The 17668-nt window shown below is 35.3% G+C and overlaps 1 long non-coding RNA gene across 1 annotated transcript in view; it reads left to right on the top strand.

The window, feature by feature from the left end:
• LOC120427422 (uncharacterized) overlaps positions 1–14457 on the top strand; it is a 72419-nt gene extending 57962 nt beyond the window's left edge. Inside the window, exon 2 of the long non-coding RNA XR_005606878.2 lies at positions 14284–14457. This is a non-coding gene — a long non-coding RNA (uncharacterized LOC120427422). The remainder of the gene's footprint in view (positions 1–14283) is intronic.
• The last annotated feature ends 3211 nt before the right edge of the window (positions 14458–17668 follow it).

Here is a 17668-nt window from a genome sequence, read left to right as displayed (position 1 = left end):
AAAAACAAAAACAAAACAAAAACAAAAACAAAAACAAAAACAAAAACAAAAACAAAAACAAAAACAAAAACAAAAACAAAAACAAAAACAAAAACAAAAACAAAAACAAAAACAAAAACAAAAACAAAAACAAAAACAAAAACAAAAACAAAAACAAAAACAAAAACAAAAACAAAAACAAAAACAAAAACAAAAACAAAAACAAAAACAAAAACAAAAACAAAAACAAAAACAAAAACAAAAACAAAAACAAAAACAAAAACAAAAACAAAACAAAACAAAAACAAAAACAAAAACAAAAACAAAAACAAAAACAAAAACAAAAACAAAAACAAAAACAAAAACAAAAACAAAAACAAAAACAAAAACAAAAACAAAAACAAAAACAAAAACAAAAACAAAAACAAAAACAAAAACAAAAACAAAAACAAAAACAAAAACAAAAACAAAAACAAAAACAAAAACAAAAACAAAAACAAAAACAAAAACAAAAACAAAAACAAAAACAAAAACAAAAACAAAAACAAAAACAAAAACAAAAACAAAAACAAAAACAAAAACAAAAACAAAAACAAAAACAAAAACAAAAACAAAAACAAAAACCTTTGTTGTTGTTTGTTGTTAGTTGTTAGTTGTTAGTTGTTAGTTGTTAGTTGTTAGTTGTTAGTTGTTTGTTGTTAGTTGTTAGTTTTTAGTTTTTAGTTGTTAGTTGTTAGTTGTTAGTTGTTAGTTGTTAGTTGTAAGTTGTCAGTTGTTAGTTGTTTGTTTTAAGTTTGGTTTCTGTGCCACAACAAAATACTGTCCTTCAAAACCATCTTGGAGTTGCATTCCTGCTAGACAAGATTTTGTGGCTGAATGTGGCGCAACTTAGCCGTCAACCCGGGACCAGAGACGTTGTCGTGCGTTCGTCCAGAAGAAGCCGCGTTGATTGCACAAGTGGTTTATGACGACAGCTCGGTGTGTCGAGCCGTCCCATGTTGCTCACTCTGTGTCGCGATTTTGAAGAGTTTTTGAGACTTTTCAAAAAGATTTTAATTTTGATAAAAACGTATAAAAATGCCTCTCAGCAATCAGAATAACATAAAAAAATATTTAGATTTCATTGCAAAATTTCAAACATTCAAGAATTTTTTACACTCAGTACACTTGTGACCAAAACGGGTTGGCAATCAAAGAACTGAAGAAAAGAGTGGCCCTCAACGAAGAAGTTGATAATTTTATGCTCCCTCGCAGCCAATAGTCCGTAGCCAACACATGATTGTATGTGCCTTTTTATATGCTGCAGACCCTCGTATCCGTGTTAGAACGTTAGCATGGACGGCAGCAGCAGCAACATAGAAGAGTACAAGTCTGTGCAACATGTGTCACTCGCTCGATGCATCGACGACGACGACCTAGTCGTAAATGCAACAGATAGCCGGAGTTTTGTTCTTCAGAAGAGGGTAGAGGTTGCTTTCTTTGAACAGTACCAAAAATAAACAAATTATTATGAGTATAATTGGAGTTCAATTTTGACAGTCCGAACATGGGCCCACCTACCCTAGCCCATATGTGTGGCAAAACCGGAGTGCATTCTAACACTGCTCTAAGGGGTCATGAAGTGCATAAATAATCGCTGCGGAAATCTTGGTGCGGTGGAGTGTTGTTTTTGGGTAGTCGCTTTTCTTTTATTATTTTTTGTTCTTCTCTATGTAGACAAAAGCAACAATATCAGCCAGCCCGGCAAGCCCTTTCCTGGAAACGGGGCAATGATAGAGTCTTAAGAGGAGGAATAACAATATGATAGTGTGGTGCTAGAGCTCTTGACGTACGGGGCCCCCGTTTATGATTTATATATGACAAATACCGAGAATTGTTCTTCGGTTTATGTTGCATCCCGTGGGGTTTTTTATGATATGCTGCTGCGTACTGCTGACAAGTTCCGGCACGTTTATGAGCAATCAAAGCCGGGCCCGGAATGCTAATGAAGGCTGATTGCGTGGAATGTTTGGGTTTGGGTAATTGTTTTGGATTTTTTTGACGATAATGAACTTGACGAAGGGTAAAAAATGAGTGATAAACGGTAAAATGCAGTTTCTTTGATTAGCTTTTTGTTTTTTTTTCTTTTTGAATGAATCATTGTTTATCCATAATTACATAAAAAACGAGATTTGTTTCAAGTATGTACCATTTTTTCGGAAAAACTCAATCAACCTACAACTTTGCAACCCCTCAAAAATATTGTAAGTACAAATTGGGAGCAAAGCCCCAAGTCCAGCAGCTTCCCAGTGATGAGATGCACGATCCTAATGATAGCTTCTGAATTTCTGAAAATGATATCACTCATCCCCAAATCGGGACTCCCCATCGGCCAGGAATCTCCCATAACTTGTTCTTGATTCAAAATATTTGCTCTTTAAAATGCCATCCCGTCCAAATAAGGGGCAGTGGTATGCAATTCGCTTAATTTTTAATAACAGACTTTACCCTTGTCACTCGGCTTGTACCCGGCAGAGTCCTTTGCTCTCTCTTGCCCGTTCGAGTCCCCGAGGGCAAGGGCGTAAATTTTCCTGTCACACTATACACGTCTCTCCGAGGACGCAATCCGCCTTGGAAAGGTGTTAATTATGGAAACGGCAATAAAAAAAACAGCGAGTTTCGACCGCTGATGGCAACTGCAGTTGCTCAACTGCAATTAGCAATGAGATGTCATGAGATCGGAGACTCAACGTGTCCGTACTTGAGGTGGACATCGCTGACTTGAGCCACAAAAGGCCGAGCGACCTTTTTGCGGCAAGAATGGCAGAAGTACTGGGAAACAAGACTGGTTGGAATTTTATTTGATTTTTTTTTGCCTTGATTGAAATTTCTGATCTTGAAGATGGAGGGAAATTGTTGATAATACCTCCTTTAAAAAAAATAAGGCAGACCCAAATCCAACTACGCATTCGAAAACGCTCTCAATTGGTGATCTACCGACTATACATAGAAATAAATTAAGTGCAATCAAACTCCAGAACGAAATCCAATCGTACAAAAATAGCAACTGTAGCCACTGGTGACCGTGAACCATAAATGTGTAACTCATAATTTGGGATCATCCAGCAGCACCACAGCATCAACGTGATTGTGATTAGAGAGTGGCGCTCCAACTTGGGAGATAACCTCCTAAGCGTAGGAAAGAATAAGCCACGACTGCCACGACTTAATTGGAGTGATAAGGGAGAGATGCTTGAATCAGGTTGGAAGCAATCACTGTGAGAAGACGGTTGTTGTTGTTGTTATGAGTTAATGAATTGAGTTTTAATTTAAACGATCTAATTAATCTTATATTTTTAGACACGGTTGCATTTTTTCTTGATTATTGATGTTATATTTTTATAGTAAGTCTCTTAACTCACACACAAGCAATGAAAAATACTTTTTGTGAATGAAATATTCAACTTTGTCAAAAAAAAAAACAAAATTCTCTCTTTTTGAAAATTTTTCTGCTTTGTTTGTTTGCTGAAATGTCAGTCTACATACATTTTGATTTGTTTGCACTTTTGACGCAAACAAGTTTGCGAGTTTAACAAACTGTCAAACCTGAAAAAGTACGAGTTTTTGTCATAGTCTAATACCTCCTTAACACCGACTTAACTGTTTATATTTTGAACTGGCTGAAACTTTTTCTAGGCCTTCCCTATGACCAAAGAAGCCATTTTATGTCATTGGTTCACCCATACAAAGCTCCATATAATATAGGCAGCTTGAAGGAATTTTTTGATCGGTTTGGTGTTTTAGGCAAAGTTGTAGGTATTGATGATAACTATTCAGAAATTAAACCTTTGTTAAATTTTCTGATCTTTTTGAAACCATGTTTTTTTTTATTTTGGAATCGAAAATCGAAAAGCATATTTCAAACATTCGAAATATTTTTTTGGAAAAGATATTTAATAATAGAAAATCACAAATGTTTAACATTGAATATTCGATGACTAGTTTTTAAGATATTAACTGGTTTTCAAAATATTCTAGTTTTTGAAATATTTTCTATTTATTTAATTTTTTGAAAATTTTCTTGCTCTTTTTTCTTTTATTCACTGTATTTCAACCACCAGGGGTCAAATATTCAATGTCTGTTAGGAAATGTTATTGGAAATTTTCTCAGCATTTGATTAAAAATATGTTTGGGAGTGGGCACCATTTAAAAATCAAAGACTTAGAATTTTCTTTTAAAATTTAACTTAAAGTGTCAATGTCTTGAAAATGGTGCACTTTATCAAAAAAATCTTTACAGTACTTTTCGATTGCAAACTTGATTTTACATTAAAACTGAAATAACTTGTTTTTTTTTTAAATGAAATTTCTATTTAAATAAAACACATTAAAAAGTCACGACATGGTGGCAACATTTTGCAGTTTCCTATGGTTCAAAAGTTGCAGTTTTTTGTCCTTTAAAACATAACAGAAAATTTCATAACTTATAAAACCTGGATTAGGCCGATGCAAATATTTTTCAAAGTTGTTGTTCCTCGGCTCTGACCGGTCTCGAGGGGTGGGGGGAAATAACAAACCATAACCTCAATATTTCAATGAAAAAAGGTGTTTAAAAATGCATTTTACACTAGTTCAGTTGTTTTGCAATGATAAGTTTTCAAAAAATGTAAGCTTTGAGGAAAACAAAAATTATAACGAAAAAAAAACTTGTTGCGGTACTGTATATCGAAAATTTTCAAAAATTCTTAAGAATTCCAAACATGTTTAACATGATTCTAAACGCAGGGGAATGCATTAAAAATTGATTTTAGCTGATTGCACTTCAATTTCCATTCAAATTTCGAAGCATTTTTGAAAAAAAATTGTCTCCTGATATTTCGGGCCGATTTTGAGGGGGGGGGAACTTTTGAAAATATTTGTACCAGCCTTAGGGGAATTCAGTTTTTGCAGAAAAAAGTTAATAAAAAAATCGGCAATTTCATCCACATACATTTTTTTTTAATCCTTGCCAATACCTACAACTTTGCCGAAGATACCAAACCGATCTGAAAAAATTGTGTATTTCTAATTTTGAATGCTTTTATAAAGACGTGGAGGCCAAATAAAAAAATGTGAAAAATCGGCCGATTTCGTAGAAAAGTGCTTAAAGAAAATTGAATCAATTTTGTTACCTCCATTCTCATTTCGAAATTTTCTAAAGCTATTAAAATTAATTGTAAACTATCGTGTGAAGTTTCAATAACGTTTGAAATATCTTCAGGACTACATATCATATAATAATGAAAAACTTCAAGAGCGAATTGATTGATTGAATGAACACTACATTTCGAAAATAGTCGAAATAAACATAATTTTCTTGAAATGGAAAAAAAATAATATTTTTTTGCAATATGAGTTTCAAATGCAATATTTTTTAAATAAACAAATCTTAGTTGAAAAAGCATTTTTTGAAAATTCTCAACAAAAAAAAAAAAAAGATTTTAAATAATCTTAGCTTTGACAAAAAAATCAAACTTTTTTTTTAAGGTGAGCATTGAAATTTAACATAAATTCAAAATATGTTTTAAACTGGATCGATTATGCCGTAATGATTTTTAATGCAGAAAAGTACATACCATGAAATATGTTCTTGCCTTCTTATTTTTTGAGCTTGTTTTAAAGCGATGGAGGAAGGAAGAAGGGTGTCATAAACTTTTAAAAATATTTTCAAATGTCTTATATCAAAACTATCATAAAAGAACATACTTTTGAGATGTAAGAGATATTTCGAATCATTTATTACCTATGTTGCAAAAACTTATAATTTAATAATTTTCTAAAAATACCTAATTTTGTGTAAATTTTGAGATACTTTGAAAACTTTGATACCCATCTTGCAATAACTTACAATTCAATATATATTCTATACTACATGATTTTGTGAAAATTTTAAGCATTGAAATAAACATAACCTATGAAAAGTTCTCAATCTTTTGAAACCCATTATGCAAAAATATATTTTTTGCAATTCCGTCGTGAAACTACTTACTTTTCCTGTCATTCTTGAACGACGAAATAGCCTACTTTTCTGTACCAAAAATAACAGAATCGAATAGCAACACTTTTCAAAATAAATGCTGAAAAGTTCTACTTTTCAGCACTGAAATGGGTGCTGAAAAGTTGAACTTTTCAGCACTTGTTTCGAAAAGTAACACTTTTCAACATTTTTTTTTTTGATTTAAACGATTTATTGACAAAATACATGAAAATTCGACTTAAAATTTCACTCAATGGGTGTTTTTCGAAATTGCAAAAAATGTTGTATGGAACTCGTTGCAAAACTTGATTTTTTCAGCACTCGACGTATTTATCCAACTCGGTGAACCTCGTTGGATAAATGTACGACTCGTGCTGAAAAAATCCTCTTTTTGCAACTTGTTGCATAAACTACTATTTTTGAATCGAAAGTACACAGAAAAAAATGATGGTAATATTCATCAGGAAATGGTGACAGATATTGTGGCAATATAAATGATAAATTTTACCGCAGAAAATGATGAATTTTCATCAGTTTTCGATGAATATTCATGGGTTCACATTTTTACACATATTTTATGTAATATTACACAAATAAAGAGGTAATATTCAACCTACCAAATTTTCAACATTCCAAAATTCAACTTTTTTTCTGTGTACGTAGTTTTGTGAATATATTCATTATCTACAAATTAACGATTACTATCGATCCCTATGTGAAATTCACAGTTATTTGACATCTATGTTGCAAAAAAAAAACACACACACACACACAAAATTTCAGGTTTTATATTCCTCACAAACAGTATGATTTGTAAAAGCATGATTTTTTTCAAACATAATAAGGCCGTTACAAACATTTTTTTATCAAAATGTCTGTCGAAAAAAACAGTAATACACACAAACTTGAATTTTCAATCTATAAGTACGTCTGTACATTTTTTAAAAAATTCATCAGAATCGTGGTAGATCCATTTTCATGCAGTTTTTCTTAATTTTTTTTTCCAAACTTGTAGAATAATGTCAATTTCTGAAAAATATCTAACAAATGAAGAAATGCTGAAACAATCTCAACGCATAAAATTTTAAAGGAAAAAAGTCAGGATTTTTTCAAGTGTTACCAATTTTTTCTCATTTTTCAATCGGTGATATCGATTCCATGAGGTTTTAACCGATTGATTTACTTAATATAACTTGTATCTGAATTGTGCTATCTTTCATTCAAATAACACAAAAGTAATGCTTAGCAATACTTCTATTCGTGCTGTATTCAGCCTATCGCTGAGACAACACCGTCGTCGAAATGAAAATTGACTATGCAAATACGAACCGAAAGCCCATTCATTGGCAAATAAATCGTCCAATCCAAGTCCGCGCTACGCCACCGCCGGCCGTGCAAATCTGAGCGGAGTCTATCATTTTTGTCATCAGAACGTGTGCGCGAGACAAATAAATTGCACCTCCTGTACCGTGCAATGACATTGTCTGTCGGTGTTGACGGTGTTCTACGCCGGTTCAGGGCTTGATCTGTTTTGTGCAGCGCGCGGTTTAAGGGTACAGCGAGCGATGCTTGATCGTGGTTGCGATCTATGAAGGCTTTCGAAGGGTCTACCTTAGATCTGCCGCGATCATCAACAAATCAAGTGTTGGAAACAATCCGTACTTGAGCAATTGTCTATCGCACAAATGCACTTGTCTGTTTTACATGTTCTAACAAGATTTGAGTCGCTGCGACGACGGTGCGGACAGAGTGCCTAGGGGTCAACCGATGCCGATTGTTCAGTGTTTTCAGTAGCCAAGTTGTAGTTACGGGAATGACGACGTTCACAGCGTCTTCGAGTTCACCTTGAACCGGCTACTGACTGGGAGTTCTGCCGTTGCACTTGGATATATTTGTTTGCTTTTTTGCGATCACTAGTAGATTTCAGTATCGTCCAAGACGTCTACCATCTCGTTACATCATCGTCGGAACTACTTGCGAGCCCCATTAACCTCCGGGAATGCTACCACCATTCATAGTAGTTGTACAAATTGCCCCACAGACCTATTCCGGACCTAGCCCAGCCCCCCGTTAGAATAATGAGTTGCCATTGTCTTCACGGGTTGGCGACACACGGGCAGCTCGTAACCCGATACGTACCATTTGATCGGCTGGCTGGCCTGTCTATATTCCTCAAGTTGCAGTTATGAACTGCAAACTTGGGAACAAAACACGGCACGGCAAAACGCTAATCAAATTGCGGGCACACTGTATCGATAGAATGGAGGTCGTCGCCAAGTTAAGTGACGCAAAATTGAGCCCAAACAAAGCCGTTTTGTTGTGGTGGCGATAATGCCACCGGAACTTGCGGGTCTGGTTGAGAGATCGGAAAGTAGTGGCAAATCTTGAATTAACAAAACTAAAGAATTGACGGAGTTCTGGCGGTTATGGCGCATTCGTTTGGAACATCCGCTATTCTTTTCTCCATATTTTATTAATATTTTTATTGTTTAAAATAAAATGCAAATTGCTGAATATGATTAATGATTGCGTCTTATTTGGCTAGCAATAATTAAAAGATTGAAATCAAGAACCAGAAGACAAACTAGCATTTTCAGCTAGTTGCATCAATTTGAAACAATGTACAGCTTGAGATCAGAAAATTGAGCAAAATGTCACTGTCACTTCTAATTTACCGTGGCACGCTCTTGGCAGTATAATCCCGTTGCAGTCTTATCAGAGCTTGACGAAGAACTCAAATTTAAAACACTGCACTGAATCAGATGGGCCAGCAGGTGACTACAGCTGATAAGCAGATTGACAACGGTAAGCCACGGTAAATTAGTTGCAGCTTGATGTTGCAAGGTCTGATTTTAATTTTAATTTGTACAAACTTTATAAAATTGCAAAAATAGAACCTAACCTCAAACATCGCGCTACTGTAACGATGCGGGCCCAGCAGTATCTCCGCTGCGCTTATCAGCAAAAATGGTTCCTCATGTTTCCCGCAACGTCGTAACGTCACACGCGTGTTTGTACGCGTTATCAGCCAATTTGGTCTTTTTCTTATCAGAGCCGTTCACGCGGTGCAAGAAGTTATGCAAACATTTGGCGTGTTTCGTGCTCTCTCGGACATACCGGGCGGGTTGGTTTTCGACGGCCAAAAATTTAGGTTGTTCAAATTCGCCGGAAATCAACTTGATGACAGTACGGTGACAGCTCACGAGTGACGTTTCACAATCGTTTTGCTTTGTGTAACTTTTGAGGAAATGTTTATTTGAGGTTATAAAAGAAATTCAAATTATATTCGACCCAATGGCAACATTCCTTTGCCAGTCTCTATCAAATTTTGCGCAAATATTGGCAGAGAATGTGGCGTCTTTTTCTGGGTTGTTTAACAATAAATACAAGATAAAGGAACAACAATTTGCAGTGCATGCAGTCTTTGCAATGATAGCGGTAAAATCGTTTATAGTAATTAATTTCATTCAAGTGCAATCATCGCTACGAAATGCCACTTTGATAGCATAAATAATTTGGCCTTGGGTGATTGAAAAGCTGACATAATGATTATTTTGATTACTAAGGTTTGACCACACATGTAACAAAAAAACAAACAAAAAAAATAAAAACAAAAAAATTAAATTATTTGGTGATTTTGAAGATAGTTTTACTTAAATCATAAATGTAAAAGACACATTCCGCCGTGACGTTGCAACGCTTTGACTTTTCTTTTTTCAGTATTTCGGCTGTTACTCAAAAATTACATTAAAAAGGTACATATGTTATTACAGATTCGGAAAGTACCGTAAACCGGGGTGACTTTGATAGGATTTCAACTTGTTTTTAGAATATTTTCCAACAGGTAAGGTTTTTCTCAAGATTCTTATTTTTAAAACATGTACTGGGGTAGGCCACACAAAGTCCAAGAACTATTTCGGAAAAAAGTTTTTTCAATAATGTTTAGAAAAATAGTTACGTTAAAAATTCTTAGTTTTAATTCCGGGGTGACTTTGATAGTCATAGTTTTTCTTGTTAAAATCATATTTAAGATGTTCAAACTTTATTTTTACGCTAAATGTACCATCACTAAAGTAGCTGATATAGTTTTTAAGAAAAAAAAAATCAATGTTTATATTTAGTTAACTAAGGGTATAAGCTTTTTAGCAAACTACATATAAATTTTAGGTAAAATTGTTAAAAAGTCGGCATTTTGCCTGACATTTGTTTAAACTAGTTTTGTTTATAAAATAATAGTTTTTTATTACATTTTATACTGAATTCGAAGCACGAATCACAAGTTTTCACATTTTACATGAAATTTGTTCAACTGAAATTGCCTATACATTTGGAGATTTTTTTTAAATTGTGTTTCAAAAACACATATTATTTATTACTTACAAACTTTTTTGACCTTCTCCTAGTGGAAAATTGTCCAAAGAATCCGAAAATTCATTCTGTTTTTCGATCAAAAATCATGTTCATTGAGAAAATCATGACACTTTGAGAAGTTTAAAATAATTACTTTCATCAACATTTTCTAAACTATAGTTAACTAACTTTTTAAACTTGTCAAAATTTTATGAAAAGTTCTTCTTGAGGTACTTTGAACACTTCTCTACCACGGTCAGTATGTTTCTAAATCATTCCTTGCGTAATTTAATTGTACTCTTCATTCTGCGGAAAAATCGCAAACCTATCAAAGTCACCCCGGCTATCAAAGTCACCCCGTTTTACGGTACATTAAATTTCCTATAAGAAACAATGTTGAAACATTATTTTAAGCGAATATTCTATTTTTGAGAGGGGGATATGTAGCGTGACGTTGCAACGCGTGACTTTTTCTCAATCCTGGCCCAATTCATGATTCCCCATTAACTCTGCTCTGTTAAACGGCAAATTTGGAGTTCTTCTTCCATTTTTAGTGTAAAATTGGCCAACAAATCGAATGCAATCATTAGTTTTTCGAAAAAATCAAACCTCGATTTTTGAAGACCGCTTACATTTCGTGACGTTGCAACGCTCTGTTTTTGAAAACAGGGTTTTTCGTTGCGTTGCAACGTCACGAAATTATAGTTTCAAAATAAATCATAGTTTTTGTTAGGCTGAACAACTGTAGGTTAAGATTTGATTATAAGACATTAATAGACAGTACAAGGACATGTGAATTGATTGGCCTGCCCATTTCAGACCCCCCCCCCCTCCCCCTATTCTACTTTCACAGTTGCAGTACGATTTACGAAGTTTTCCAAAGGGTTTTCAAATTTTTTTTTTGTATTATTCCATTATTACGAAGGAAACCTCCCCCCCCCCCTCTCCCGTCCTCTATCCATATAACGGGACGTCCATGCATTACGTAACGGCGTAATATCAAGGGGGAGGGAGGAGGGTTCGAGGATTTATACAAAAAAAGTGTATCGGAAATGTATTTCCAGGGGGTGGAGGGGGTCTAAAAATATAAATGTTTTGTTACGTAATGCAAGAACGCTCCCTTAATATTTCAATCGAAAAATTAAAAGTGCAACATGGAGTTAAACTTTCTGTCAAGCTGCTGTGAAGTTTTCAATGACAGCTGCGAAGGTTTCACTCCATGTTACCGGCTCACATCTCTCTTTTAAATTTCTCGATGGTTTTGGGCAGAGTCTCGGCCCGAAACTTCAAACACGAACAAAAGCAGCGAACCGAAGATTGGCAATGACGTTTTGGAATTTTGACAGTTTGGAACGCATGAATTACCCCATTATCGGTTTCCCGCATGGGTGATGTGGAAATTGTTGCACATGGCTGAAGTTGGGAATTTTGCAACTTATTTAAATTTATGCTAAATTTCAAAATTTAAACACGAATCTACAGTGAATTGTTGTGAAAACTAAAAATACACTAAAGCCACGATGATTTGATGTGCAATCTTGATCAGAATCGCGAAAAAATAGGTTTAAATAGAAAAATAAAAATAAAATAAATTTTGGTCTAGAATTTAACGAAACTTTGTCTGTTTTGTAAGACTTAATGTTATTGCACAATGGATATAGAATTTTTTACAAAAAAGTAAATTTTTCGGTTCGTCCACAAACAATCTCATGTTTGTAAACAAACGACGCCATTTTGCCAATGTTGTTCGGTAGCTCATACCAGGCCATCGCCGGGGCCCTGGTTTTGGGCAACTTACAAAACACGTGGAAGTTTTAGAAGGGAAGTGAGGAGCTTCAAGTTTTCAGGAGGGCTTATTTTGAATTTATAAATAAAGTGCCCATATCGTTTGTTCATGGCCCCTAAGGGGTAATCTGCAAACAACGTAACTTATTTTGTTGACTTTTGTGCTTTTTAAATTAAATTTGAGGAAATAATATAACTGCGCAACATAAAGGAGCGGCCGTGGCTGACTGGTTACGGTGTTCGCTTTCTAAGCGAATGGTCCTGGGTTCGATTCCCATCTGCTCCCAACGAGAAAGTATAGGAAGTATTAATCTTGAAACTCTGAACATGAACGAAAAATCAAAGTCGCTCGAGTCGGGGTTCGATCCCCCGTCCTTTGGATTGGTAAGCAAAAATGCTAACCACTAGGCCATCACGGCTTGGTGAGTGACGTCTGGAATTAGGAATACTGTTACTATCAAACTATATACGCGCTGGGTCCTTGTCCATTTGACAAGGGTTCGGAAGTTCTAAATAACGTTTGAACCCGATTGGTGCAAACGTTCTTCAGGGCGGGGCTTGTCGATAAAAGCTGAGGGACCTCGCGCTCGGCTAGCCAGCGTAGAAATGGGTCACCGAAGCTCGGCAGAGCTAACACCTTCCAAATGCCTATGCGAGTTATTTGCATGTATAGAATGTAGATCTAAAAATACATGGAAACAACTCAATTTGTAAGAAGCGACCGCGTGGTCCCGTTTGGTTGGTTGCACACACACACAATATAACTGCGCAACATAACATTTTTAATTGTGAACAACAAAACGTTGTATACAACTTATTTAAGTAAGGGTTCATCCAACAACAGAGTGACAAAAGTTTGTGAAAAAAAATAACGAATCACGTGATTTTTATTGTTTAATGAATTTCACTGTAATTTGACTTACATAAGGGTGTGGGATGAAAAAAAATCATTGCGTTGTATTAGAATGAACCCTTACGTAAATCAGTTTATCATAAAGGGGCCATCTAGTAACCACGTGATTACTTTTTTGAAAGTTTTAGAATTTTTCCCCCTTGTGAACATCGGTCTATTTTGATTTGTTCAACAAGTTTCATAAAATACTTTTTTTTCGAGTTGCATCAAACTTAAATGACGGAATTTGTGAATGACCCATGTACAATTCTTCTGTAAATGTGCTCGGAAACATTATATAACAAATATATAATATTTAGTACCCTTTTATCTTCAACAACCAACTACGCATACACCTTTTTGCCATATGACCAATATGATTTAAAATTTCGTGACGTTGCAACGCAAACTTAAACCTGTTGTAACTTTGGATCTAGACAACCAATTAAGTCGCTCTAGATTGCATTTGAAAGCTCTTTCCAAGTACAAAGAGCATCCGAAATATCAAAATGATTGAATGTTTAGTTTTTTGTTGACATCAACAAATGTCCCTTTTTCGTGACGTTGCAACGCAATAAAATGGTAAACTTACACTAGTTTGAAAAAATACTTAACTTAAGATAATCTGCAAACCCATGACATTTCCGTTTAGTACAACTAAAAACCTACAAAATGCAATCAAAAGAATATTTTTTGGATTTTATTTCGCTGAAAACCAGGAGTTTTTAGAAAAATGTTTTAAAACGATGATTTTATCACGAATTGATGCATAACTTAACCAGCTTGTACAAAATGATATTCAAATGATCAATTAATGAAAACCATGATTTTTGAAGCTTCAAGTAGCCTATAATCGTGGAAAAATATCCAAATAGCTCATACACGCTTTTCAAAATTTCATCCTAAGGTGTACATTGCCGGAGAATGTGTCAAAAACATTCAATTTCTTCAAACCCCCACAAATTCACTCCACCTCACTAAGGTCACGGTCACCGCCGGTCGGTCGATGCATTCATCACACCGCAACCCAACACGACGACCACCGTCGAGAATACACTCGGAGATACCGCCGCTCGCTCGGTCATTGCCAATGAAATCTGATTGTTTATACCTACCCTCGGCGCAATTGTCTGTGTGTGTCCCCACAGAAAACGGCCAGGCGACCGTGATGATTCGCTGCCTTTCAGCGTATTGTATACCTACCACCACAAACAGCACCACCATTTCATCCCACTCCGATATGCATCTCATGCTGATGGCGATCTTTCATCTTTCGTTTCAGATTCAGAAACTCACCACAAAGTCCGGTATTGTGCGAAACAACAACAACAATAGTGCGAAACTCTAATCGACACGTTCTCGGCGCATCAAACCGCAACACCAACAGCAAGCATGACCTCCACCACTATCAGCGTGGTGGAATCGGTTAAATTGCGGGGATCTTCGGTAATTGAAACGATGATGACGGTGTTGGCGGTGACGACGACGACGACCAAGCTGGAGATTCGATGATCGTGTTCCGGCTCTAGAAAAACCATTCATTAAAATAACACCTTTTTTTTTGCTAACGATGAAGTCGGATGAGAATGACGTCGTGAATTGATGGTTAACTACGGGAAATATACTCATTTCGTCACACCTTTCGACCTATTCGTGTCAGTTTTACAGTTTGCCGCTATTCAAACAACATTTCAGATACATCAACAATAGAAATTTGCTACCTTACTTTATTTGAACTATTTATTTCGTTTGAATAGTTAAGAGAACTTTATGAAAGCTGAAATTCATGATAAAAGTTCTGATAAGCCGATAATAGATATAGGCCAGGAAAGAGTTCCCAAGTAGCATTTGGCAACATGATAAATTTGACTAAGTCCAGTTTTTTTTTTGTTTTGCTGTAGAAACATAAAAATGACATTTTAGCAACAATACTTTGCAATGTTGCAAACCATTCGAATTGAAAACAGCTTTGCAACAATCCATTTCTTTTTGTTATCGAAAAATCGTCAGCTGTGTGCTCTTGCGTTTCCCGATTAATTCCCTCAAAACAATTTACTTCCTTTCGTGTTAAACTACGAAGATTCGGTCCACATTTTTGGTGATGGCAAGTACCAGTGATTGCCACCAAGTTGAAAGGAAAGAACGGCAGGATCACCAGTCCATCAGTTGGTTGTAATCATGAAGATGCCATCGTTCCTGTCCCAGATGCTCTTCCAGCAGCTAGAATTTACCGTCCGTCATTAGCTGATCAAGTCCAGAAGTCTCAAAAGTATTGCGAATCAAGTGGCATTTTTTGATAGCTTGAGCTGAAGAATCCTAATTTGGTGAGATCATTCCTTTTCATTAATCATTATTTAACAGATGATTTTTCCCTTATAAATACGATATTATATTCTATTAATTAAATGATATATTCCTATAACCCTTCCATTTCTCCAAACCCAATTTTCTCCTCCCCCCCCCTCTCGCCCTCACTCCATAAAAATATTATTATTTGCCAAAATTACACTAACACACCCAACCACAACTGATCCGGAGCGTTTGGTACGGTATGTCCACGCATCCTTCCTCCCCTGTTGATTCTGTGAAATGTGCTCCGTTCACAGAATCTGTCTCTGCGGTTAATGCAACGCAGTAGGCCTGGCCGCTTTAATTTTTGCAATACGTCTTCGGGGTTACTCAAGTGTACTGCAATAATTAATATTGACAAGAAAGAACTTGGGGCGTAATCTAACCACAAGTTCTTCCAGGATGCTTTCTTCGGACTGGCTGCGCTTGTGTTCGATTAGATTAGATTAGATTAGATTAGAAAAATCGTCAGCTGTGTGCTATCTCGTGACATAGACCATTTTGGTCGAAAATGAGTTATTGATGACGTTTTGTTATACTTAACAAACACTACAAGATGCTTTAACCCGATGTTGGAAACTCGCTTCCGTTTCCCGGATATCACAATACACACTTGTGACATAGACCAATTTATCATCAAAATGATTGTGCACACTTGTGACACGTCATACATGTTGTTGGAAAAAGTGAAACAAATTTCTTGTTTTTCACAAATTTATGTCCACACATACTTTCTAAAGGCAATGCAACATTTTGTTTACAAAAATATACTGATTAAGTCGATTAAGCCATTGATTTGAGCTTATTTTAGTTTGTATGGGAATTCTGTGCACACTTGTGACACGTAGTACAATTTTACTTTCGAAACACACTTGTGACACGTGCTTTTCAGATTTTTGTTTACATTATTTACTGTATCTTTTAACTGGTGTAACCAAATTAGTTGAAACTTGGAGCATTTGTTAAGCGATAGTATACGAACCGATTGCTTCAAAAAGTTTGGCTCTACCATTCATAGTTTTGAAATTATTTACCAACAAACTTTTAAAATCGATTTTCTCGAAAAGTACTAAATGGTCGTTATCACAAGATAGCACACAACTGACGACATATTGAAAACTTATTGGTTCCATTGTTGCAACATGTGACTTAGCCCGATTTGTGTGCTAAGAGTAATATTGAAATAAAAAATCCTTAGATACAGTTCAGCCCAACCATTTACCCCTTCATCAATTCATCAGTGGTAGAGGCAAGGTGTGAAGATCTGAAGGTACCGACCCTCTCCGATTTTAATGAAACTTTGTTGACATGTTATCCTAGGCCTATATAAGCCATTTTTGTGTATATGGAGCCAATAGTACAAGCCGTTGCGTTGTATCAAAAAGTGGTCAAAGACAAACTTGTAGGAAATTGGACGGGCTTTCTGAAAAAATACACTGAAACAAAAATACACTCCACTTCTATGAGATTTATTGATTTTTATGTCTAAAATTTAAATTTAAAGGTGATGTCACGATTTTTTTTCGTTCAAAATTTTTGAGGAAATAGCCTAAAATGTTACCAAAAGAATAACGAAAAATGCAGGATGGTATGTCTCTCCTAAAAAAATACAAAAATCATTTACTAAAACTGTTTTTTTGAAAAGTGGTCTTGACGTCGAAATTTTGAAAAAAACGGTAGTGGGAATCGATTTTCCAGACAATTTTACATTAAAGTCTTCATATTGAACATTGTCCTATGTCCAATCCTTGGGAAGATACAGCGGTTTAAAAATAAAAATGTTGAAAAAACGTTTTTTTGTAGTTTTTGGCAATTTCTATATGACAGACTTGGTTTTTCAGTCTCGTAAATATTTTTACCGGAAAGCTCGTCCAATTTCCCATGAGTTTGTCTGTGACTACTGACATTTTTTTAATACCTTACGCCCTTTTCAAATGTTATTTCTGTGTACTATTAGCTCCATATACACAAAAATGGCTTATATAGGCCTAGGATAACATGTCTACAAAGTTTCATTTAAATCGGAGAGGGTCGGGTACAAAAGTCCCAGAAAAAATCCTGAAATTGCTCAATAGTTTTTGAAGCCTATTTTCAATCATATTAGGCCGTTGCAAATATTTTTCAAAGTTTATGTCGCCCCCCCTCTCCCCCCCTTCAAAATTGGTCCGAAAATCAGGGGGCAAAAAATATTTTTTCGAAAAAATATCAAAATTTCAATGGAAATTGAAGTATAATCAACTGAGAACAATCTCAAATGCCTTTTTCTACATTGATAATCACATTTAACATGTTTGGACTCGTTTAAAAATATTTTGAAC

The sequence above is a fragment of the Culex pipiens genome, chromosome 3, assembly GCF_016801865.2.
Source record: "Culex pipiens pallens isolate TS chromosome 3, TS_CPP_V2, whole genome shotgun sequence".
NCBI lineage: Eukaryota > Metazoa > Arthropoda > Insecta > Diptera > Culicidae > Culex > Culex pipiens.
This window is presented reverse-complemented; position numbering and strand designations above follow the sequence as displayed.